The sequence below is a fragment of the Heterocephalus glaber genome, unplaced genomic scaffold, assembly GCF_053883595.1.
Source record: "Heterocephalus glaber isolate CG9 unplaced genomic scaffold, H.glaber_assembly_v1.0 deba00001472, whole genome shotgun sequence".
Taxonomy (NCBI): Eukaryota; Metazoa; Chordata; class Mammalia; order Rodentia; family Bathyergidae; genus Heterocephalus; species Heterocephalus glaber.
This window is the reverse complement of record NW_028258315.1, coordinates 49300038-49327047: the sequence shown is the minus strand read 5'-3', so window position 1 is coordinate 49327047 and position 27010 is coordinate 49300038.

Below are 27010 nucleotides of genomic sequence, written 5' to 3'. Positions count from 1 at the left end.
CAAAGATTAACTGAGACCCCTCTCTCAGAGGCTAACCTAAGTTACAGTCCCACTTACATGTCAAACCTAAGTATAATATTAACATATACATCGATCCTGCCTTTGTAGAAGAAGGGGAGGGCTAATAATATGCTACTGCATACAAAATTTATCTAAGTAAATAATTATTTTTAAACCTAAGATTTAGGCAGCTTTAGTATTCCACATTATGCTAATGTTTGACAATTACTAAGTGTGGGTATCAGCTAGTGGTGTATTTTTTTAAGTTTAATTTAAAGCAATCTGACATGGAAAGGTTATTACTTTAGTTGCCAATAAAAGCTGTACTTTTAACATAAATGTACAGTAGGCCCTAGGGTATGTGACTATTATCTTTTCTGCAATTATGTGGTATTCTACATAAATTTTTTTAAAAAAAAAACTTGGAAATATCAAAAGTACTAACTTAGATACAATATGCAAGTTGAAGGGAAAACAGAAAGCAGGTTACATATTACACAACATGGGTTGAGGTTTCCCCCTAGAGGTGAAATGGGGAACAACACCAGCTGGCTTTGAATACATTAATTCAAATGATATCTTAAAAACACACCCTTAGCAACCAGAATATCGATTTCATGAACATTCTGTCTCGAGATGCAGTTGTTCAGTTTCACAAGCTAAATGCCATTACAGCAAGAGCAAGTCTCTGAACCAATTAACCTATTTTTCTGGAGTTGCTGTGCTACCAAAATAAAAAGAACGTTTCTCAGATGGTGTTTGCCGCCCTAAGCTTTCATATGTCCCAGAGAAAAGAAATTAATTTATTGCCAGTAATTGGGTAACTTCTTCTCTTTCCTTGATCTTCTAGGAAGATAACACTTTAACATAACAAAATAAAAAATAATATTTTGTTCTTAAAAAGAAAGAAGACAGCACTAACCCAGCTCACCCTGCTTCACCTTTTCACATCCATCCTGGAGGTGCTCATACTTAACTAATGGGGGAGAGTCAAGGAAAAGAGCCTAGGAAAGAATTTAATCAATAGCTACTGTCAATTTTTCATTATTATGGGATACTCCCTTCCTATAATAGGAAATCACTCAACAAAAGTAAGGCCAGCAAAATGGGGACATCCACCCAGCCATCTGCTTAATAGGAGCATTTAATCCATCAAAGGAGAGAGATGTGGGGCTTCAAAGCAAAGTCCTACACTCTACCTATGATGACTGACCCGTGGAATTAACAGTTGTTCTGAGACAAATACTTTTTTAAAAGCCCAGCCTAAATTATAATTACTATTAATAAGAATAACATTACTTTTTACTTGAAGTAGCCTTGTCCTTGTCTTCACCCAGACACGTTAAAAATATCAACTTCTTATCCCTCTACATAACCCATAGCAATAAGGTACTGTTCTTCACAGGCATTTTCCACACGAACAAGCCAATGTCCTTGTCAGTGGTGGTCCTCGGGGGGTGTCTGGTACTGCGTTTTGGATCCGCATGTCACCCAAACACCCATGTGTTAAAGGCTTAGTGCCCAGCTTGTTATTAATGGGAGGTGGTGGAAACTTTAAGAGGTGGAGGAACCTTTAAGAGGTGGATCATAGTGTAAGGCTTTAGGTTATTGGGGTGCGCCCCTCCTCAAAAGGACTGTTCAAAGGTAAAGAGTGTCCCACCACAACCTCTCTCCAGTATGAAAGCAAGCCCAAAGCAGCAGGATCAAACCTCATTAATCACAGACTAGAACCTCCAAACTTCTGGGCCAAAAGAAACGTTTCCTCTTATGTTGATTAAATCAAGTATTTTGTCACAGTAATGGAAAACTGACTGACATAGCAAGCCCAGCTTGTCTGCTTACAAAACACCCCACCTTGCTTCAGTAAAGCAGTCAGCACCACTGGTTGCTGAGTTTTAATCCTAAATTCATCATTTCCAAGCTGGAGAACCTTAGCTAATTTACTTCTCTATTTGACTCTGCTTCCTCATGCATAATTGGGGATAAGAATTCTCAGGACATTGTTGGGGAAATTGTATGTACTGATGCACGTTAAATACATAGAATCTCGTTCATAGTACACATTCACTAATAAAAATTATTTCAGCACATACCTACTAGCTTCCTTTAGTTAAGTATTCTCTACTTGTTTGATTATTTGGAGAGATTCCCAAATAAAAGAGCTTTCTGGGAAAAAGTTGGAATATAACAGATAAAAAAGATTTTCAAAGCGTCCTCAACTTAAAACAGCATATTTTTTCAAGCATTTCCTTTTACTGTTCTGGTTTAGTGTAGAAAAAACACATTTTTAATCAAAATAATAGCTTCTATTTTGACCCTTTGTCAATGACCCTGAGGGTTTACTTGTCTTTGCTGAGGCATAAATTGGATCACAAAGTTACTGTGTGAAAGCAAGCCATCAGTTATTCAAAGTGCCTGGTCACCTTCTCAGGAGTATCTTACAGTGACTTGCTATCGATGTAACTCTCATCCATGTCCTGTAGGGTCACTTACATTTTCTTATCATCTCCCCTTCACTGAATAGGGAGAAGCATATGGAGATGTTTGCAAATCATGAATACAAGGTCTCCTAAAACACCTTAATTTGTTATTAAATTATCCATGAATTATCCCTTTTGTTACTCACAGCTACAATAGAGAAAATCATCATACATATTTCAAAAAAAAGAAGAAACTGAGACTCATTGACTGACCCACAACAGCACATAGCACATCCATATCGATACCCATCAAGCTGCTGTTTCACTTTCCCCCCAAGCATCCCAGACTTCAGAGAAGGGCATCAGGCTTTTGCTTGCTTTGTGCTCCATACACTCTGCCTCCCTCTCACTTGCATTATGGATGGACTGTGATGAACATCTGTTCTTTTTGCTTTCCTCCTCCATATTGTGATAGCATCACGGTTTTCTTTTGTCCCTTAATTCATTCTCAGATCATGTGACTTACTGAGTAGGACTAACCTAGTCCTTGATCTAAGGCTGGCATGGGCACCAGGTTTGATCCATCAGAGCACACATATCTTGTCCAGAGACCACTCAGGGTCCTGCATGCGACCCAAGCCTGACTACTGCTAAATGTCAGATGGAAGCCTTAGAAAAGAGAAACTGCCTTTATCCTGGGGAGGCATTTGGAGACCTTCAGTGAAGAGAGCATGCTTATAAATAAAGCTATCAGAGGAAAGCAGACTCAAAATATGAAAAGAAAGCAAATTTTTATATCACCATTTAATCACTTCTCAGCCTTTTGGCTAAGATCAAGTATACATCATCATTTAAGCCCCTGGATTAAGCTATGCCTGAAGCAATGCTATCTCCTAAACTTTTCAATTATATGACCTGATAAAGTCTTATTTTAACTTACAAAAATTGATTAGGTTTCTGACATTTAGTCCTTCTTCATGTACTCATCCATACATTCTTCATGTATAAGCACACACTCCTTTCCTTTAGACTTGGTACCTGCCATGATGTGTATCTGCTGTAGAGAGTAAAGTTTGGGAGAACGAAGAACCCAGGATTCTCTTTAGATCATTCCTGGCACAATTCTCAGAGTCTATAAGTGGTCCGGATAATAAATAGCAAAGGAGATGCCTTCTCCTCCCCACTTCACTTCATGAGTAGCAAATCTGCCTTTCTCTTCTCTCCTGTTTATTACTCAGTGGGAAAATAACCCTGGTGTCAGCTCTGCTAATGAGAACAGGCTTGACTGCCCTGCTGGAACATCAGCAGACACCATGCGGAAGAAATCCACAAGATCATTGGGTCCATAGAGCTGCTTTGTTTACAATATGGGATCAGGTTATGCATACTTGTGCATATAGAGAAAGTCAGGCTGGAACACCTCGGATGGCGAGAGCACGCCTGCAAAGTGCGTGGCACTGGCTGCTTCTTCTAATAAAACATATGGTCACATCTAATGGGTAACTACTAATGTTTCCTTGCAGATAGGGTTCCTGACTGAGCCCTGGTCAACCCAGCAGCTACTAAGCCAGGATCAGAACCTACAGTGTTAGAGTTGGCCAAACAAAAGGACCATCTTTTAGTCATTACCAACTGTGTTTCAGACAAACAGAACATGGCAGAGGTCCAAAGTAGCAGAATTTCAATACAGTAGCCTCTCTGGGTCCTATAGGAAAAAGAAAAAAAAAACAATTAAAATTGTCTAACACTCAGAGGAGGAATCTTCTAGCACAGAGTGGGTGGTGCAGTCCCTTGACTTCCCAGTCACATACCTGTAGGCTGCATTTATGGGTCAGGACCAAGCTTTGAAACCTCATAGAAACTTACTTAGTTTTTTCTGTGCCTCAGTTTCTCCTTTCAGTTAAATGGAATTAATAATGTTTGGTGGGATTGTCATGGGGATTAAATGAATGAGCCCGTGCATGTGTAAAATACTGAGGACACTGCTGTGCATGTGTGAAATGCTCAATAAATGTAAATTCTACCATTAGAACTGATCATAATGATTACAAGAACATATTATATGAAAAGGTTTCTCAAACAGGGAAATTGGAAAGAACTCAAGAAAAACACGGCAGATGACTTGGGGGCCTGAATTTATAGAGTGTGAAGAAGCCAATATTAGAAGGGTCAGAAAATCCTATCAGAACTCAAAGAATGACCAACACACTCATAAACGCATTTCAAACTGGAAGTCTAAAGCACTTGTTTCAGCAGCCAACCCAGACAGGACTGAGTTTGGAGAAAGAGCCCAGGGCAAGGAACCCAATAAGCTTCAGCAGACGAGACAATAGGTAGCAAGACCTCAAATACACTAGGACGAGATTCCGGGCAGAACAATCTCAGTTGTATTTATTTTCTTTCACTTTAGTTCCTGAGCAACAGATCCTTTTGAGAATACCCAAATTTGTCTCAGTTAAAATAAAGGAAAAGAAGTTTCACACTTGAGGCAGAAGATAAAGAGATATTCAATTCCAGAAGATAGCTATGAATCTATGGAGTAAAACAGCAATACAAGGAGATGGGAGAAGAGAGGGAGGGCAAGCCATGCTCCCCAACCCATACGCCCAGAGGATGTTCTTCCTCAGTAGCAAAGATAAAGCTGTTTTCCTCCGATGGTTTTCACGGTGATAACAGAGTGACCTCTTGTTGAAATCACTTGTCACATCTCATAAGAATATTTTCGAAGGTTTTTGGAAATGACACAGCTGCTATGAAAAACTCTGGCTTGGAGAGGGGTGCTTTTAAAAAATCTGTCATCCATTATTAGAGGACCACAAACAGTTTAGAACTCACTATATTGTTTTCTTCTCGAAAGCCTAATCTGAAGCTCTGGAGCCACAGAATGTGTTTGTGATTTCACTAGCTGGTCAATTTATGATTTCCTTGAAAGATAGTCTCATTTCAGTTGAGGAGAACAGTTGAAGTCAGAGTTGCAAGGGAATAGATTTAATACAGGACATAGAATTTATAGGATTGTTGTATAATAATCACCCAAAAAGTCAAATGCAGAGGAGCGCAAGAGATATGGTCACACACTAGAGATCTGAAGGATACAGCCTGGATCCCACAGCAATGTCTTACACAAGTCCAGCTGAAGGCCTAGAGCCCAAGGCAATGTCCTCCATGAGTCCAGCCAGAGGCCTAGAGCCCACAGTAGTATCTCATGCTTGTCTGTATGGAGGATCTGCACTGTGAAGGCCCAAAGGTCAGTGATGGAAGCTAGAAAGCCTATTGCTGGTGGGGTGAAGGATTTGTGCCACCAGGCTGAGGGATCTACAGTGGAGTCAGAAGCAACACTCAAGATGAAGATCCGGGCTCCCCTGACAAGAACAGCCAAGTTCACATCAGGAAAACCAGCCAAGGCAAGCTTCTCCAAGAAAATCAGCAGCACACAATCTTCCCCTCCAGATCTCTTTTTATGCTGTTAGCAAAATTCTCAGGTGGCTGGCTCTTCCATGACCAGAACCACACTTATTCAGTTCAGCTGGGCATTCCAAGTTGACCATTAGTTAATCCACCACAAGAACTTATTCAACTGCTCAACCTCTCACAATAGCATTTGACTATCACCTTGAAAGTGATTATATTGTAGGCTTTGAAAGAAGTAAATGGTATAGTATATAACTCTGCGCTTAAATTGTGCCCATGATCAATGGTCATGATATTATGTTTCCCAAAATAGTAACAGAATTAGGAAGAAATACAGAATCTATTCCTAGATTTGGAAAAGAGGTTCCCCCAAAGCGGATGCAATGGAAGCCCTAACAGAGAACTCAGTCAACTCGGGAAACCAATACAAATTCAACTAGTTCCATTGACCATACCCAAATGAGGAGAATAAACAAACCAAGGGTGTCATAGTGTCTACAAATACTCAAGTGTGGTTCCTCTACATTTGTCTCAATGATGTGAGAAGTAATAAAACACTTTGGCTAGTAGTCAAGTCACTCAGAAGATGACAAAAAATGGGAAACTGGAAAAGAATTCTTCCATGGCTACTCAAGAAATCAATCCTTACCAATGAGAAGGATATTAAGCAGATAAACTAACAGCTATTCCTTGCTTTGTAAAACAACTGTTTTTGAATTAGGAAGGTTAGTCAAAACTGGGTCATTCATTCTACATATAGGTAGGTTCAGACCAATATATACTTGGAAAAAGTACCTACTCCAGGCATCAATTTGAAAAGCAACTGAAGTGACACCACTTCCAAATTACCTCTTGACTTCTTTATGTGGATACAGTAACTGACTCTTTGTGCCTCACCCCCACCAGAACCTCACTGACTCCTTCTCAGACCCACCCACACCCTGTCTTGGATATCTTAGTTCCAAGTACATACTATACAGCACAGGTACATATTTTGTTCAGGAGCAATAAGCTTATAACCTTTAACTGAGGATTCATTAATTTATCAATTTAACTAGCTAGTTAATTGTGAAATTGTTCCTTTTCCATCTACAAATTGGGGATAATGATATTTCCCTTGTAGAATTGTTTGGAAATTGAATAATTCCTATAATGCGCCTGAAACACAATATGCACTCAGTTGATGTTGTATTGTTTTGCAGTTGCTGTTGTTCATAAATAATAAGATGTCACTCTCATGGCTGTATTAGAATTTCAAAATATAGAATTAGTGGGGAGGGAAAGCTCTGGAATGCAGTGAGATGCCTAGTTAAGCAACCCAACTCCTTATAGCACTATGGACAGCAATGAGGGCAGGGCACCCCACACCCTTCCTCCGTTAATCCTGAACCAGTGTTTCCTCTTCAATCCCAGCAAGAAAGGCGGAAGGACAATAGTCTCTTCAAATTTCATTAAATAGTTCACAGGCCATTTTATTTCCTCCTTCTAAGTAGAACCAGGCTGCATGATTTAAAGGCTTCTAATGAAAGATTTTCTTAGCTCTGTTAATTAGTGTCAATTGCAATGGTGGTTTCTGTTTCAAATCCATTCTTGCTGGCCACTTTATCCTTACATGATTCTGGAGAAGGCTGCAGCAGGCTTGAGGTCACCCACAATAAACACTCTCCAAGCAGCATTCTTTGGAAGAGTTCCCCAGGGCACTCCCCCAGAAGTTTGTCTATTGATCCCCTGGTAGAGAACAACACAGAACAGTGAGAAACAGGCATGGGAGAAGCAATCTGCTGTGCAAGTGTCAAGGCAGAAGGGTGTGATGGGGAAAATAAATTAATTTAAAAGCATATGTACTGTTATATCTCATAGCAAATTTCAGGGTCTCTGGTTGGGATTCCAGGTATGGCAGCATTATGGAAACAGCTGAAACAATCAAGAAACAAAATAAGTGTTACTCAGTCACTCATTCAGCCCATGTATGTAGCTCCTACTCTGGGTGGAACTTAAAGTTTCACTGAAACATTAAAATATATCTTACAAAAATATAGATGAATAAAAAGATAGATACAAAAATGATAAATAGACATAGACATACATACACATACCTCATGGGATAAATACTAAAAGTTAAGTAAAGAGCTGATAGGTCATAAGAAGGAGCCACATACTGGGGAGGAAGTCAGGAAGGCTATATTCCAAATAACATGCAGAAGTAAGACCTGAGGGATAGGAGGAGTTGGTCAAAGAAAGGTTTCAGAAAAGAAGGGAGCAAGAAGAGTTGGAGTCTTCACTGCCTTGAAGCAAATCTTTACTTGATGCCCTCAACACCAAGAAGCACTCAGAGAATTCATGGGAGAACAGAAAATTCACTCAAGGTTCAGACCATGTCTTTCAACTTAGGGCATGGCAAGGTTTAATGATGATAATGTGGGATGAGTTGAGACAAGGTAACTTCAGTCCTTCTCTTAGTCAGTAAAAGTTGGGGCTGTAGGTGATGCAGAAATTCTGTGCCTGAAACTGATTTTTCAGACAAGAAGAGAAATGACCCACAGCAGTTGCTGTAAAGACAGGGAGCTGACATGTAAATGTTAAGCTTCAGAGTAATGATATCCCTTCACAAGTATTTATGTTACAGTCACATGTGGCCTCTGAATGAAAACCAAATGGCAAACAATAAAATCCTTTCAAGACAACCAATTCTGGCAAATAATCACAATTCTGAGCTCTTTAGTAAAAGTGAATGCTTTTTCTTCTAATACATCATGTGCCTCTGAGGAGTTCTCCAGACCAACAAAGGTCTTTGGGGTATGAGGCTGGCCAATAGCCAAAGGGATGGCTACGAAGATTATTTCAGTTCCCTTTGTTAGGGTCATCACTAGGTTAACAGCTTCGAAAGTGAAGAGTTAGTAGCTAACCACACAGAATCTAGAACTGGACTAGATTTAAATCTTAGGTATATCACTTGCCAGTCAGTATGATCTTCGACAAGTTATTTAGCCTCTTGCTTCAGTTTCTGTATCTGAGAAATGGAGATACCAGCACTTTATAGGGCTATCAGAAAGATTACATGAGTTACTTTAACACCAGTACACTGGTGTATCAGCATTTATCATTAGGAGGTGATTATTCATCTTCCCTGCCCACCCCCAAAAGAAAACTGTCCTATAGATAAGGCTCAGAGAAAAGAAAAAAGCTGCCCAGAACACACAGGTAAGGAAGGAACAGACCTGGGAATGAGGCACATATTTCAGTTGCTCCATATTTTTTCCACTGACTATACTTATGGTCTTTCTAAGCATATGGCAAATGTATATAAAAGCAAGAAAAAGCCTATTTTACTAAGAAAAAAGCTTGAGAAGTCACCAGCAATAATTCCTTCTGAAACTACCTTCACCACTAACTTGTAACTCAACTCTTGTTTATTCTCCAATTCTCAGCTTATGTGGGATGTCTACACAGAGGCCCACTCCAATGGCCTGAGCCCTGGCATTTATGTTAGAGCTTCCTAGCAAAATTTTTAAGGACACTCTAGTTTTTTATACTTATGTTAACCATAACCTTATTTAAATTATACATTATATAATTATTATTTGTTTAAATTACATCTCTTCCTGGAGAATGTAAATTTTAAGAAGGCAGGACCCAGGCTTACCTTATTTGCCTATCTATCCTCAGAGCCAATGCTTGGCATACAATAGTGATTCAATAAATGGATGGATGGATGGAATTTTGGTCCAGGAAAAATGTTGCTGGGGCTTCAAATATAAAAGTTAATCCATACTAAAACACAACCTACTGACATTAACACAATGATCTTATTACCAGTGAAATCCAAAGAAACCATGAAGTAAACATTTAAAACATTTATTTTTTCCAAAGTCAAAATAAGATCACATGACAACTTAGGCACAGAGGAATGTAAGTGTTTGCATGTATTTTGGTGAGGGATATTTATTTTGATACTGGTTTATGTATACCAACTAGAAAGCCAATAGATTGATGTTGCTTGCCCAGAAAGTGAAATTACCTCAGTCCTCTGGAAAGAATGCAAAAGTCCACATGTTCTCACTTGCAATTTGGAATTCTAAATTAAATCATAGTCCATGGGTTCAAAATGGATTTTGAGAATTTTTATATTAAATTTTAAGCAGGTACCCATTAGTAGATAAAGGCAGCACTGTTCTCACTGAAGCCAAAGTGGGGATCTTAATACCCGCTTGCTGTGTCCATTCCAGGACTTCACAACACCACCACTACACAGCTAGGACCAGGCTTTTTGAACCCTACTAAAAAATACAGCAACTATAGCATTGAATTTACTGGCTCCTTCAACCCCAGGTACCCTGCTCCTGCTAAGGTTCTGTCACCAAGTTATTAACACTGTACCTTCATAGTATAATCTGAGGTGGACCCATTTGTGAGTCAATCCATGAAGCCATGTGTGGATCACAGGAGTCATTTTGTCTATAATCCTATTCTAAATTCATTTTCCTCCGCATGACTTGAATATTTCTGAAATCAAGAATTCGTAGAGTCACATTTTCATTTTTAGATGTGGTATGGTTTCTATATTTTCCACAGGAGGGCTAATTTCAGGGAAAAAAATCATCATGAATATACAGTAGCCTTCCCCCCTTTACCCACAGGTTTGTGTTCCATAGTTTCAGTTACCTGTGGCCAACAACAATCAGAAAATATTATACAGAAAAGTCCAGAAATAATTCATAAGTTTTAAACTAAGTTTTTCTATTTAGTGTAGTGAAATCTTATGGCCTCATATTCCATCCTACTCAGAACATGAATCATTCCTTTGTCCAGGGTCCACATTATATATGCTACCCACCCACTAGTCACTTAGTAACCATCCTGGTTATCAGATCGACTGACATAATATCACAAGTGTTTATGTTCAAATAATCTTCAATTAATAACGGCTCCCAAACCCAATAATGGTGATGCTGCTAATTTGGATATACCAAAGAGAAGCTGCAATGAACTTCCTTTAAGTGAGAAAATAAGAAAAACAATTGTACACTGAAATTGCTAAGATCTATGAATGAATCTTCTATCTATGAAACTGTGAAGAAGGAAAACATTTTTTGTTGTGTATCACACTATAAAAATTATGGTCGCAGTATACAGTAAGTGCTTAGTTAACATGGGAAAAATACACAATGTATGTTTGTATTAGGAAAAAAGCATAGTAAGTGTAAGGTTCAGCACTTTTTTTTAATTTCAGGCATCCACTGAAGGTCTTAGAGTATATCCCTATGCACAGGGTGGGGGGACTGCTTTATATTCATTGGTTTTTGTTCTTTGTAGGAAATTATGTTTATCAATAAGAAAAGTTCCTACCTTGGTGAACATATGCCAGCAGGTTTCTTAAATAACTTCATTCAACACTCTAAAAACATGTTATTGGGGTCACACTCTGTCACTACACTATGGCCCTGGAAAATCTACACCTTGTATGTATTCCCTTGGTCATGACAGCACATTGTCATTGTGCCCCTGCCCTGGACTAGGGTGGCTATAGAGGATGCACAGCCATTGTGGTGAGCCTGCCTCCATAGATCTTGATAGAGGGAAATATTGTTTTGTAATTTTAAAAATGCAAAATTATAGTGATGGAAATTATGAAGAAGTTAAACAGGGTGCTGAGATAGACCATGACAATATGTATGAACTAAATTGGCTAAAACAACTGGCGTACACTTACTAATATAGCAATTAAAGTCAGCTGGGTTAAAGAAACAGCTTTTGCAGACATTACAGACTATATTCAAATATTCACCTTTCTGGGCTGCAAATGGAATGAGACATAGGCTCTGGGTAGTGTTGTTATTAAACACTTAGTAAAAATCCCAGAAATACATTTCTAAAGACATAAGTTGGACTTTTTTCATGCTTCTCCTAAGGATAATTTTTGCAGTAGCATTATATTGGTTTTATTATGTCTGTTGATGTATTTTAAGTTATCATGAAGATAACAAGTTATAGGATATAGACACAATGGAGAGAAAAATTCATCTGGCAGAAAAATAACAGTCAGAGATTGGAAAGTCATATAATTTAGAGTAAATGAATATCATTGAAAATGCTGTAGCCAGTAAGTGTTTTATAGACAAAATGGTTCTTCACTGGGTGGGTGGGTGAGAGTGGCATTTAGATAAGCAAGTAGAAACAGGATGTGTTTCAGGTAGGGAGACAGTAAAATGAGAGGAGAAACAAGAGCTCCAGTCTATTCTTTCTCTTCTTCTATGTGCTCAACTGTCCTTCCCTTACTGTTTCAGTCTCTGTTCTAAATGTTTTCTATATATTATTTCATTTAGCCCTTAAAATAGTCATTAGATAACAGTCTATTACTGTTAGTTTCACTCTGGGTTGCTTAGAAGTTTAGAACCTAAAGCAGTTCAAATACATGTGATTTATTTGGGTAAAATGAGTCCCAAAGTAAGGCGAGTAAGGAGAGGAGGAGCAACAGCCAGCCCACATGATTTTAGGAAGTGCTCACTTCCTTCTCCTCTCGCTGGCTTGATGGCCTGACTGCGATGATACCTTACACTCTGTGCTCTGGCCACTTTGCTCTTTTCACCAGAGTCTAGATTCTGTAATAATCTCTAGAAAAAATCTGTGACAGAAGAATTGAAGTCAGGCAGTGAAAGTGAAAAAGGGCAAGAAAGAATGAGATCCCCAGCAAAGTCCAGCTTTGAGCAGAACTGGTATTCTGTACCCTCTCTCTCAGCAAGCTACTGATAGCCCCTGGGGAGAGCACAGGTATAAGAGGTCAGCTACAGAACTCACAGCAGCTAAAGCTGGGCATGCTGGTGGTTAATCAGGCTCTGGATGGGGCACTAATTTCATCTATTCTATCATTTTAAAGAAGGACATCTAGCACTTACAGTTGTAGAATAATTTAATTCCTGGGTATCTGCAAAAACTCTCGTTTGAAGCATTTGTCAATTTTCTTGTTGTACATACTCCTACTAAGGCTGATTTCAAACTATCTGCATGATCAATGAATGGGAAGCTAGGAAGAGAAATCTACAATTAGCTCAGGTAACTTAGCCAAAAACTCAGAGAGGAAGCATAATTCCATGTTGGGCAATCCTACCCTGCACATTAAGTCATAGCCACAGTGCTGCAGACCGTGAATCAGCAACTGTTTCCCCAAAGAGCTAAATAGTAAATATTTTCTGCTTTGCAGTCTCTACTGCAACTACTCATTTTTGCTGTTGTAGCAGGAAAGTAGACATAAACAACACATTACAGGAACTGTGCAACTGTATTCCAGGTGAACTTTACACAATCAGGTAACAGTCCAGCTTTAGCCCATGGAAGACATGTGCCAACATCTGCCATAGATATGACTTAATTATTTTATAATGATACCTGCTACTTCATTATGGAAATGAGCCAGCACTGGAGTAAAGTAAGAGAAGTGCTTAGGACAAAGAATTTAGGACCCTGAAAGTCAGCACCTCTTTAAATTTTATGACCTGGGCTCTTGCCTCACACTGAACATGGCCCTATTATTGAATCACCTGCACCAGATTTTCAGGTGTATTGATCGAGATTCAGAGCCTCAAACCACTGGAGCAGAAAGGGATGTAATACAGTATCTGGAATTAAGAACTTGCAAAACCATCAGAAGGGCTGTGAAGCAGGTAGGACAAGGTGACCAAACTGACAAACTTGCCTCCCAAAGGAGCCTCGACATCTACCTCCTCAAGAATTAGGGGGACCTGGAGTTCAAAGACATTGTTATATAGGTTGATCCAAGATCACCCACCACTCCCACTCTACACCCATAAAGGTAGTGAATGGTGCTAGAATCACCCTCCCAAACACCTTGTGACCCTTACGTGCCTGTATGAACTTAATTTTCTGTGCAAACTCTAGCTGCAAGAGAGTCTGAGAATTGTAGGCAGTGAGAAGAAAAGTAAAACGTTTGCTATATAACTGCACACATCCACCAAGAAGAGAATCCTAAGAGTATCTGTCCAATAAGCCTGAGATGCTCCCATGTCAAGTCCAGTTTCAAGTAGAAGTTCTCACTAGTAAAGAGAACATCATTCCTTCCTCTTCCTTCCAACCCTGCCACCATCACACACAAGGGGTTAGTGATGGAGATGAGAAGCTGAGAACAGAAGATGAGTGTGGGAGACACAGGAAAAACTACAATAGTGATAAAAACTGTGTCATGGAATAAGGGTAGTGGCAGCAGTCTGCAGAAGATAGAGGAATGAAGTTAGGAGACCTACAGGACAAAAGAAGACTTGCTAAGAAGTGAGTGCAAAGGGAAGGCTGAGAATGTCTTCCATGCATCATTTATCTTAAGGGAACCAGAACCTTGTGTCTGCCACATCTATTACTAGTGGATTAAAAAGAAAGCCATCATTCCTTGAGGTAAGTGGTGTGTGCAACTAATTAATATGAAGCATATTATGAATACACAGTGCTCTGTGGACTGTAATTCATAAGCATTCCATTGAAAAACAAAATTTATGAGTCAAAAGAAATTGTTATTTCTTTTTAAGAATGCTTTATATTCCAACATATGTGATACGTACAAACATATGATATATATATGCATATATGTAATTGTGAATTATAATAATGAAACACTCATGAATCCATGACCTTAGGAACTATACAGCTAAGCTGCCTGTGTGTTTCCCCTGATATCTTGACTCCTTCCTTCTCTTTCATTCCTTATGAACTATTATCCCAAAGTTTAGGATTCATATTTCCTTGCTTTAAGAAATATATTGTTTTATCACATATATATGAAATATGAAATAATTTCAAGTTTGAATACCTCAATTTATTTCTAATCCATAGAAATTCATGTTCTTATTAACAGATGATTTTTAAAACCTATTATTGGAATCAGAAAATAAACAAAAGTTGTGGATATTTCCTAGAAGAATGAAAAAAAGAAAAGCAGATATCTTCCATGAACACTTAATTCACTTTGTAATTTGAGCAAGTTTTCATTTAAAAAACAGCTTTACTATAAAGTCCTTTTCCATGTGCTAGCCTCCTAAAACAGTGGCTAATTTTAACTCGTTTTTACAACGGTGAGCCAGCCACCTAAGTAATGAAGCTTCCTGCATTTTTCGCAAATTCACCCCACAAAGAAGAGCTGTAACATACAAAATACAGCATACAGACGTGGCTGGTTTTCAGAACTTGAGCCATCGCTGATTTGTCACACTGCCCCTTAACAACATATTTGTATTTTGCAAAATGTATAATTCTTTTTAGCCCTTGAACAAATATATTTACATAACTGTGTCTAACGAGAAATTACATTTAACTTCTCAGAAATGACAATAACTAAAACCTGAACTGCCAATTCCACTTCATTAGTGTGGTAGAAATGCATTCCAAATGTTAATAAAAATTCCAACATGCTGATAAATTAGAGCTTCTAAGGAGCATGTGACACCTTGGTTAATATATTCAACCTCAATTATATTTCTCTTCAGCACCCTGTTATCTGGAACCTTTGCTGGCAATCAGAGGTGCTGTTTTTCAGCGGCCAATTTTCTAGATAATGTAGCTTATCAACACTGTGGGTAAACTTGCCAATGGAATCAGGCTGCACTGAACCACACACACGCTAATTGCATCCCTTTTTTATGCATATTTACAGACTGTCACTTCAAAGAAATCAGTGGCCCATTGAGGCACCCAGTTAGCTGGAAGAATTGCCTCTTGCAAATGAAAATTAGCAAACAAGCTAGTGATAAATATGAAATGAACAAAGTATAAAAATACTGTTTTGTTCCAAAACTTCCTTGTCATCCTGATTTATACTCCCAATAGAAGGAGTTTTGAACATAGGATTTACCTTTTGTTTCAAATGAAGACAGAAAAAATTCTTTAAACCCACTAACTAGGTAAAAGCCTATTAGCTTTTCCTTCTTCTCCCACGCCACCCCCACCCCAAATTTCTATTCACATAAACAGGTTATTAAATCCCATATTAGATTTGCTTTGGAGTTTGAATAGACAAATGACATGTTAACACTTCAGAAACAATTAACCCTGGGAACTTAATTAAGTTCTTCTGACTTTAAGGAAGCACATTTCAAAATAATGTTTTTAAACTCTCCAAGTTTCCTCAAGAATAGCAATGCTTTCCTTCTCTAAAGTACTTATAAGTTCTACTTAACAGCAGAAAGCTTTGCCTAGCTATATATGGATAAAGTCCATGGTGTTTTGAGCCGCTGTACAACGACTACCTCAGAAAAGACTAAAAAACACCAGGACTAAAACAAATCGCAATCATTCAAAACATTTCTCCAAAGTCCCAAACTCTGAGCATATATAAAAGAAAAGATGACTTTATAACTCTGTCCTAAGAACTCAGCATAATCAAATTTGCAAAATTTGGGCTGTGTGCTTGTCTGAAACCTTTTCCCTGGCATTTTAGAATAACATTTTGAAATCTTTCACTCCTACAACAATGTTTTTTAAGACAGTATTAGGTTTTGGAAAGCATGTCATTTTAATATAAGCAGGTCATTTTAGTATAATTTAAAATAAACCACATACCAATTAAACTATAAATACTTTTAAAGGTCCGGTGCCAAGCTGAGCAATTAAGAGTGCAAAGCTCAACAAACAAATGGCACTTAAAGTCTTAGCTTACAGCTGAGGTTCAGTGATACTTTATTTGGTTTGGAGTACTAAGCATCACTCCTGCTGTATGTCACAGTTTCAACAGACTCTAACATTCCTCATTCTAACATCAGATAGACCATGTCATTTGAGAATTTTTGTTTTGTTTGTTTTGTGGGGTTTTTTTCCACCAAGGCTGAGCAATAACATAAATATTGATATGAAGGCTGGGAAAACACTGCTATTTTAAAAACACTTTACACCTACATGCCGACTGCTTGATTCTCACATGAAAAAAAAAAAGCAAGGTTCTTTAGTAAATTAGTGCTCATATATGTACACCAATTTAGACTATTGTTTTAAATAACTTTTCAAAGTGCAATGTAATTGTGTGCTTGTATTTCTGTCTCTCAGCCCGGAATGGTAACTCTTTGAACACAGGAATTGAGTTTTCTGGAAAGATGAAGAACCCACCATTCAGGGGTTCCTGGTACGAGGAATGAAAAGACACAAAGCTGTCATGTACTAGGGACAGGAACAAAGAGCTGTGGGATACAAACAAGCGACTGGTTTATTCTACCCAGAGGGACTGGGAAAGAAATCACACAATAGATGACGTTGGAACCAGACCTTAAAAGATAAGTAAGATTTCACCCTGACAGGGAAAGGCATTTCAAACAGATTAAACCACACAAGCAAAACAGAAGGCAGGAGAGTAAATGGACCATTCATGGAGCAGAGATTTGAAGTGACGCTAATGCCTAGGCCGTGGGCAGGGGACAGGGAGATCCAGACTACACATGAGCAGAAAGAAGATATCTAAATTCTATATATGATTGTACCACCTTTACCTTTTGTACACTTTTACTTGGGGGAAGACAGAATGCAAGCAAGTTAATAAAAGCACTTCCAGAATCTAAAAGTGCTCTTGAAGACTGATAGAAAGATGTCTTGATTAAGGAGACATTTATAACAATTTTAATTTTTGAAGCTCACCTTTGATGTTATCAAATTATATAGATACATATTCACATAGTGTATATCTAACATTTGTCTATAACACTAAGACCTGATTTCATAAGTCACAGTAGGAAATCTTACATTACTCTATATGGGCATGCTGAGACATGTGTCTCAATCACTCTGAATCAAAGTAAATATTAATAAATTTCCCTGTCTCCTACCAGGGCTAATTGAAGTCCGGCTCAAGCTCTAGTTCTAAAAAGACAGCAATTGTATCTAATGTGGCAGGGCTTTTAACGATGAATCTAAAAGCTTAATTTATTTTAAATGTTTTTTAATTTTTAATACAAAAAATCAGATTTTGTGAATGAAAAGAAAACTAACAAAACATAAGAATTACATAATATAAAACCAGTCAATGTTTCAGAGAAAAAATTGTAAATTGACTAAGGCCATCATTCACTATATATTACCTATCTTACAATATATACATTGCTCCTAGAAGGTAAAAGGTAAAATAGTAATAATAAGAAGAAGAATATTAATGGTGTTGATAGAGCAGCATCTAATAATCTATACAAGCTCACTACCTGCCAGGCAGGGAGCCGGGGACTTGACTTACAGGATCTCATCTACTTGTTAGAACAATCCTGTGAAGTATTTTTAGTTCTGCTTTTCATAAAAGAAGAAACTGAGGTGATTCCTGTTGCTAAGGTTGTAGGGCAGATAATGGTGGAGCTGTGATTCCCACCTAAGTCACACCTTTCTAAGCCTATGGCAGCTGTAGCCACTACACTGTGCTGCCTCTTTTAAAATTATGTTAGACTGTCCCCGCAACCACCCCTGAAACAGCATCTCGCTAAGTTCCTCAGGCTGTTCTCAAACTTTCAATCCTCTTGCCTCAGCCTCCCCAGGCCTGGGATTACAGGTGTGTACCACCACACTGGGCTATAGGGTTTCTCTTCTTTAAAATGAGTTTGTCTGAATTCTGTTTAGAAAAGAAAAGTCAAGAGGGAAGGAGAAAATCAAAGAGGGAAGGAAAGGAGTAAAAAGAGAGATAGGGGAGGAAGAGAGGGAGGGAAGATGAGAAAGAGGGAAGGGATGGATGACAGGAAGCCAGCTAAATCAAAAACCTCATTTTTTCTGGTGCTTTAATAACACTCACTACTTCCCATTCTTCATACTCTGTTACCCTTCTCCACTTGTCTGCCTCTGACAGAGTGTAAGGCCCTTGCAGGCAGGAGCTTGGGCCCCACTGTACCTGCCATGGCCAGCACAGAGCCAGCATACAGTGGGCACTTAATAAATGAAGTATAAAAATAAGTTTTCTTTGGCTTCATGGTATGAATATTCACTTTTCATGTTATCATTTCTATATGGCCTCAAAAAGAAGTATGCCAAAGCCCAAGACTACAAAGATGAACAATTTCATTTTCCTGACCCTGGATGTTTGCAAACACACATTGTTTAGGTCTAAATAATGCCACTTTGCTATTGTCAGTTCTGTGGACCTCATAAGAATGACCACTGAGCCCCTAGTTTTTCATTCATTTCCAACTGGTCAATTGGGAAAACTTAAAACAAAGAGTTGATTTCCTCCGCCTTCTTTTAACTTTTTAAAATAAAATTCCTCCTGAGGCAATTTGAGGATAACCCCACACCAGAAATTTCACCACTCCCAACATTCCACAGAGGTCAAAGCTTACTTTAATATTTTTTTTTTAAACCAAAACATTTATAGTTAGCCCAATTAAGAATGATTTTCAATAGGGCTATTGCCCTATCTCATACTATTTTTAAAGACTTCATGATTCGATATGTAAACATTTGCTCTACATTCAAATCTGTGAAGCTGCATGTTTATTTCATAAATGAAAATAGCCTGGCAGTTAAAATCTGTTAAATATTTGGCCTTTAAATACTGAGTTTGCTGTTTTGCTGAAGTTTCATCAGACACCTGTTTTGTACTGAAATTTTTGTTAAATGATTTTATTACCTTTTTCCTACTTTTTCTCCCCTGCGCTATTCTAACTTGCTTCATCTCTTCTCATAAATCCTTTGTTTTGAAGTTAAAATTGCAATTTTATCTCTTTTTTTTCCGATTCACCCTCCTCTCCCTGATCAGGAGAATTGTTTTTTGTGTTAGAATTACTCGTGGGACCTACAGAATAGAGTGAACACAATATAAACTCCAGCGAGGGGGTGGGGGTGTTGTTTGAAGAGAATGGCTATGGAAACTTCGCTAAACTCAAGACGGAATAAACAGAACTGTAACTAACTTGGGAGCAAGAATATTCTCAGATTAAAAGCCAAGTTGGTAGCCTGAGCAAAACAGAATGTCCTGGTTTTGTTTTCATTTGAAAAACCCAGTCTTCACCGATTGTTTTGATCTAGGTAGTCTCTTTGGAGTTTTGCTAAACCCAGGGAAAATCTGGAACAACTTTAACAAAATGTAAAAACACAGAGTTTACTTAGCACTTGAAAGAGTGTGTGTAGGGGGTGAAAGTTTAAAAAAATAATTGGTAAAATGTAATTTGTTCAGAATATTTTTGACACAAGTCACCCTATAATTGCCATTTCTGCAAGGTATCTCAATTACGATAGCAAAATGTAGCTGTTTAAATGCCTATACATTTGCCTGAAGGAGAAAAAAGCCACAACATTGTCTATTAAGTGTCAAAAAGCCTTTTCTTTAACTACAGAGGGCTTGGACAGAACTCAGGAAATACTTCAGCTGGAAAAGAAATGTTAAAAGCTACCCTTCAAGTTCTTGGAAAACCTATTATCAAATGTTAAAATCTTAAAAAAAAAATCTATGAGTGTCCCCAGCATGATTAGTATCTTTGTTTAGCAAAGGACAATCATCATTGATAACCAAAGACAAACTAACAATGGATGCAATCTAACTGCTAATTAGGAATCCGGATGCTTAAATTAAGAAATTCAGGGAGAACAGGTATCTGATTATGTATGTTCTGTTAGTGCGGAGCCACATTTACTTACAGAAAATGCAGTAGATGTTTCTCTTTATCACATCGCTAAGTCACCATGTCAGCACTTTGGATGCTGAGAGCTGTCACTATGCGTGAGAACCTAAAGTGAAAACACACACAGAACAGCATAACTTTCCTTCAGAAGAAGACGCTGCGTGGACAAATGCACACGGTGTATATACATATGCACACAACCTTTCACTATTTCTCTCAGTTCATAGGACCTAATGAGAATTAATTAGCACATTTCTAAATCATTAGCCCCAATTTCCTCTCTAATGTGTGCATCTACATATAACTGAAGATTTTGTAAAGAAAAGAGACAGAAACCAGAAAGCGGGGTCAGAGGCAGATGCACAGATGCACGTATAAATGGATGTACTGTGATTGTGCCTTTGTGATGCATAATTACAAATGATTTTAACTCAACCCCTTCACCATGAGCTGTCCCTTTTTTTCTATTCTAAATACAGTACGTATAAGCCCCCCAAACTCATTTCTTACAGACTTTGAGGATTTAAAAATTTCTCCAAAATGCCACATGTCAGTCAAAAAAGAAAATGATTGGCTTTTAAAATTATAATTTAAAGCACATTGACTAAAGGCTATGTTTTCATTAAAATTTAACTCCTTTTTAAGCTCATGCATCTGCAGCTCTTAGGAACATACTGAAAGTTAGGTTTCTATCTCCATATCTATCTGCAAAACAAGAGCTACAAAATAAGAAGCAGAGAATTGCAATAAACAGCAGTCTGTGTAATAGGAAACCGTGTCTCTCATTATACACCTCAGAACACTATAGACTGCTCATTCGTTTAAAACACCTAGAAAAATCAAGAGCCTCTCGTTTCCATCTGCAAATGTTTAAAAATTAAATCTAACTGGTAAGCTTTAAGTAATAAGTATATGAGAACCTTATTTTTTTAATGGAATCATTTTATATCCTCTAAGGGGAATCATTTTCTATAGACAAGTATAGCCTTTTTCAACTATAAATAACCACTCATATCATGGTAATATTCCATTAAAACATACATTTTTTAGAAAAGTAGAATTTTCAGCAAGGTAATCCCAAACATGACAATGCCATACAATAAAATGATTGATTATTCCAAACATTTTATTTTCCTTTTCTTTTATGCCAGTATTTTTAAAAAACTACATTTTGGTGGTTACACAAAGCTGTACAGGTGATAAAATTTAATAGAACTGTACAAAACAATCACAAGCATCTAACATCTGATGAAATGCACATAATGTCCATTTAACAGCAGTTTGACAAAATCAGTCTCAACTTTTGATATGTAGTATGGTTATGTAAAATGTTTCCATGGGGGAAGCTGTGTGAAGGGTATGTGGTACCTCTACTGCTTTTACAACTTCTTATGAGTCTCCAATTACTTCAAAATAAACGGTTACAAAAAAAACCCTGCCACTATATGACTTTATAAGTCTGCCTTCCCAGACAGGTTGGATTTTTTTTTCATACTATATGGAATGGAATAGATTCTCACTAAAATTCAGATCTATAACTTTTAGAGAGAATTTTGAAAAGTTCAGACCAAGACTATGTCTCCAATTTTATCTAATTGTCTTGCACATTTTTTGCCACTCATCTCTCAATCCCACCCACTAACCCAGGCAGAAATGTTATCTCCCTCATATTTCATAGGAAAAAAGTTGAGTGGTTAAAAGCCTGTATTCAGATTGCTGCTGTACAAAACCTGTGCAACCTTGGTCAAGCTGCCTAACTTTTCAGAACTTGGTTTGCACATCTATAAAATGGGGATAATTACAGTAACTCCCTCACAGCGTTGTTCTAAGAATTAAGTGAAGTCATGAGTGGAATCAAAGGCTAAACCTAGTGCCTAGCATCTGGCAAGTACTACATGTGTCCCTGGTAATCTAGAGGAGAGTGTCATGCATACCTCTACTACTGCAGTAAAGCAAATGACAAGGAGAGATTCCAGAACCACTCAGAGCCTTCTTTATATGCTGGTCACTCTTCTTGTTAACTGCAGAACACAGTTCCCTTGGATGAAAAATATAATAATGATGCATGTCAGGACCAGCATCAATAAAGTGTTCAGCATCAGGCTATTTCCTGAGTGTTGTACTTTTCACTTTACAAGTATTTGGGCTAAGGCTCTCTGTGTTTCAGCACTAGGAGATTTAAAAGGCAGAAGTCAGTAATTATTTCATCTTTCTATCTCTTGGCCTGTGCCCTCATAAAATAGGTGCTCTGGGAAGCTGAAACTGTCATTTTCTAAAAGTTAATGCTTGAAAAATAAAACATTAAAATCAACAACTTGAACCACCTCACTAAGGAACATCCACATGAAAAACACTTTATAGAACCACTCTGGTTGCCAAAAATTTCCCTTCTTTAGATTCTGTTACTTCTTTTAGGTTTGCAGATACTGAATTTGTAACAGTATCTCAGGGAAAGTTGCTCAGTCCTGGATTCCTAACAACAGTAGTATACTCCAGCAATTCTTGCTATGAAAACCCAAGTGCTAGCGCAATTAAACAGGTCCCAAGTTATATCCAGGAAGGACACCAGAAACCAGCACCAATTCCGCAGCTCTCTTTATTTAAATATGCCAGTGTGCTTTTGGTGAAATAATGCTCTTGAAAATCTAACAAATGCCCACAGGAATCACCTGGGCTGCTCCCATTCTTCCCACAGGGTTTATTCCTGGGCTCTCTAGTCAGCATTATAAAGGATCTTCGCCATGATCCCAAAGTCATTTAGGGGACTGCAATATTGTATTCAGGAAATAGTTGGTTTTCTGTCAGAAGCACTTATTGACTGTGACTTGAGAAACCCTCACACAGATAAATCTAACACCACAATAATTCAATATTTTTTCTCCAAAACAAAACCATTAGCATTTTATTAGAAGAAATATTTCATCTCTCCTCTCTCTCTCCATTTAAACATGCCACAGATGTAGCACTCCGTGTGGGTTGTTAGAAAGTCAAAGAATATAATTTCTTGATTAATTGCCATACACAGGATCCAAGTTATGTACAATTTTGGTAGTTAACCCCGCCACCTCCCATAAGCAGTTACTGCTAAACCTTCCAAATAAGCACATTTATGATAAATCACTTGGAGCTGTTTAAGTGGATCGGGCCTTAAGTTATTCCTTGGGATAGATCATGTCATTTTCAATGTGCACAATCTGCAGGAGAGAAATTCCTCTGTAAACCTCGGCTGCAGCAACTCTGTTTCCCTCGCAGGCTTCATGGAATCTCAGTCAATATTTCTTATCTTATTTTTAAATACCTTGTGGTCTCAGAAATGGTTGGTGATTCAGAAATTACATCAGGAGTCCAAAGATAGACTATAGGCTTATGACTTCAATAAACGCAGTAGTTCCAGAACAGGAAAAGAAAATGCCTGTTGGTTTTTAAACTACTGGGACTCAAAGAGCTGTTCTCAGTTTGGCCACTGAGAGCCTATTTCCCCAAAAGTTAGTTACCTCCTGTACTCCACTATCCATCTACTTAACTAGGTACCTGAATTTAAATAAAGAATTGCTACATCTTTATATAGTGCTAGATTCTGAGCTTTGGATACCTTCTTTAAATTTATTAAATTTTTCCTTTTTTATGATAATTATTAACACATATGAATTGTAGAAATTAGTGGGCTTCACAGTGACATTTCCATGCATGCATAATACCATGGTTTGATCTTGGATACCTTTCCATAGACTTCTTTGCCACCACTTAAAAAGTGTTTTGTGACACTGTCTCCAAACTGGTTACTTGGCCAGTGGAGTAACTGATTTGCCCAAGACAGTAGGGTGACAGCTGCAAGGGTGGTGGTGGTGGTAGGGAATCAAGTGTCACTGTACCCGGTGCATGCTTCCTTATGCTCTCCTGCCTCAATAAGTTACTCACCCCCATTTTTCTAAGTCAACCTCTGGCATGAAAATTCTTTCCGTGTGACCTCCTATCTCCCAGCTGTCTCCAGTACAGGCACAACTCAGAAAGTATCAAATCTTATTTTGAGCAGGATTAATCCACGAATACATAAATGGCTTATGACTGGCACTTCTCACCTTTACGGCCAACCGACTTTCAGCCATCTCCTCCTTTCCCTCAGTTTATCTTTTTTCACATTGCAGATCTGTTTCCCTGAAACTGAAGGTATTTGGGATTTATCCAGACAATCCTTCCTTCTTCAGTTCCAAGTGTGGGGGAATATAAGAATGCTGTTTCAAGCAACAGTTAATGCATCATGACTGCCCAGTAAAGGAAAAACAACATTCATTGTTAACCTTTTCATGAATCTCACACCATCTAGTTTAGGAGTAATGTATGTTCCTTTAAAATAAAGAAAATACAATTAATTTTCAACATACTTTTTAACATATTATCTAAATGTCCCCTAGTAAACATGTACCACTTTTATGATTAAAAGTGTTCTTTAAAATGAATTTCATGAAATGCTATGTAGCTTTTTCTCTCTGTAAGATAGAAAATACCATAAGGAAGTCTCCCCAAAGTCTGTGCCAGGTTTTGCTTGCTTTGTTTTTTGTTTGTTTTTTAATTTTGTTTTTGCTTTCTAAGTTTCCCAGACTATTCTAGATATTCTTATTATTGATTAGAATTCATTTAATAATTAACTACTAAAAAGTGTTTTATTGGATATATAAAATGAGAATGAAAGGGGGGAACATAAAGAAAAATGTCCTCTAAGTTTTCCTACACATATCCTATAATTTTCCAGTTGGCTTAACCACTCAACATATTTAAATAACCAACCAACATATTTATTTAACATTCGGCAGATGGACATGATGGAAACATCATGATTTTCAGATGTACTTTTATAACTGCAAGGTTTTCTTCATGCCAGGATCACAGTAGGTTCTTAAGGTAGAGCCGCCCCCACCTGCTGTTTGCCAATGTCAAAGCCACTCTCCAGCTAAACATGTCCACTCAGATCAATTTAAATCCCTAACATTAAAGTAAAAATCAAATCATGCTCTTTAATCTATTTTTTACCCGCAGCATAAAAGAGACTATTTTACATGTTAATAGTAATCTGATGTGGTTGTATAAATCTGATATAAATATGATACTCTGTTTGGAAATGATGCTAATTTAGTTTAAAATGGAGATTACATTTCAACTCGTGAAGGAGCAGGATGGAATATTAGCATTCATGGCTGTTATATAATTTCCCTTTACACTACACAAGTGTTACTCAAAATCTTTTTTGAGCCTCTTTGTCCAAATATTTCCCATTCTTCCTGTAAGAAAAAGGACTTCTCTATTTAACTATAAGTTAAACAGGTGGTAGAGACCCTTGAAAAAAGATTAACAACAACATTATAAATGCATTTTTGAAGAAACATTTAAAGTTACAATGTAATAAACTGAACAGAATGTCATAAGAATGTCAAACTGGGCACTGTAAAAATAAATGTTATTCCCAAGGAAAATAAAAAGTCTGCATATTTATGTAACATTCAGCAGATGGACGTGATATTAATATAGGGTTTTCAGTTGTACTTTTATAGCTACTAGATTTTCTTGCCTAACTTGGCAACCCGAGGCACCATTTGAGTTTTGGATTTGGACAATACTGCAACAGATGTCCAGACCAATAAAATAAATTCCTTAAGGGCTATGCTTAATTTGTGTAATTGATCAATTTTGGTTACATAGGCCTCAGCTCCCCAGCATGTAACTGCCTTCCACAAAAGCTTTGCAGTTGGGATTTCGTTCCATATGTTACAAGAGTTTATGATCTCTCTCTTTGATAACACTGCAAATAGAGCAAGGTCTGTGGTGACACCTGTTGGTAACCGGCAATGAAAAATAACAAGCAGTGGAGTGGATGGTTCTGGGATAGGGGTAAGGCTCTCAGCCTTAGCAGGACTCACACTCAGGGCCAGTCTCTACTGTGGGCTGCGCATCGCAGGAGATTTAGCCCCATTTCTGATCTCTACCCCAGAGAGGTTAGAAGTACCCTCTTCCCCAGATTCAACAGTCTAAGCTGCCTCTAGACAATGCCAAATGTCCCATGGGGCACAATGTCACTCCAAATGTCAACTCTTGTCATTCAGTAGATGCTTCCAGAACACCCCCATCTTGGATGGCTGAAGGCTTCTCACATTTTTTTTTCTTTTCAAAGAAAACCTTTTGAAAAATTGTCTTGAAGCCTCTCAATCTAATAATAATTTCAAAGGCAACTCATGAAAACTTTGGCCCAATCCAAGGTATCTGTAACACACGTGCCCAAGCACTGGCTTCAGCACTTCACTGAGGCAGGTGGTAATTAAGACATGGATTTTGAAGCCCATCTCTAAATGTTCATCACTCACCTATTAAACTTGCCAGAGTTGCTATGTTAATTATCTCCCGTATCCTTGATTTAGCATAATACGGCCTGCAGCCTGTGACAGAAATTAAAGGAAAGACCAGTGACCTCTTTTGTGATTGTGCTAATAACTACATGATAATAAATTAGTTTTCAATTTTCAGAAGACTTTACATGGTAAAAAAAAAATGGAGCAAGTACATGATACACAAACTTGATAGAAGATAGCTAATCAGCATTAACTTTGAATCTTCTTC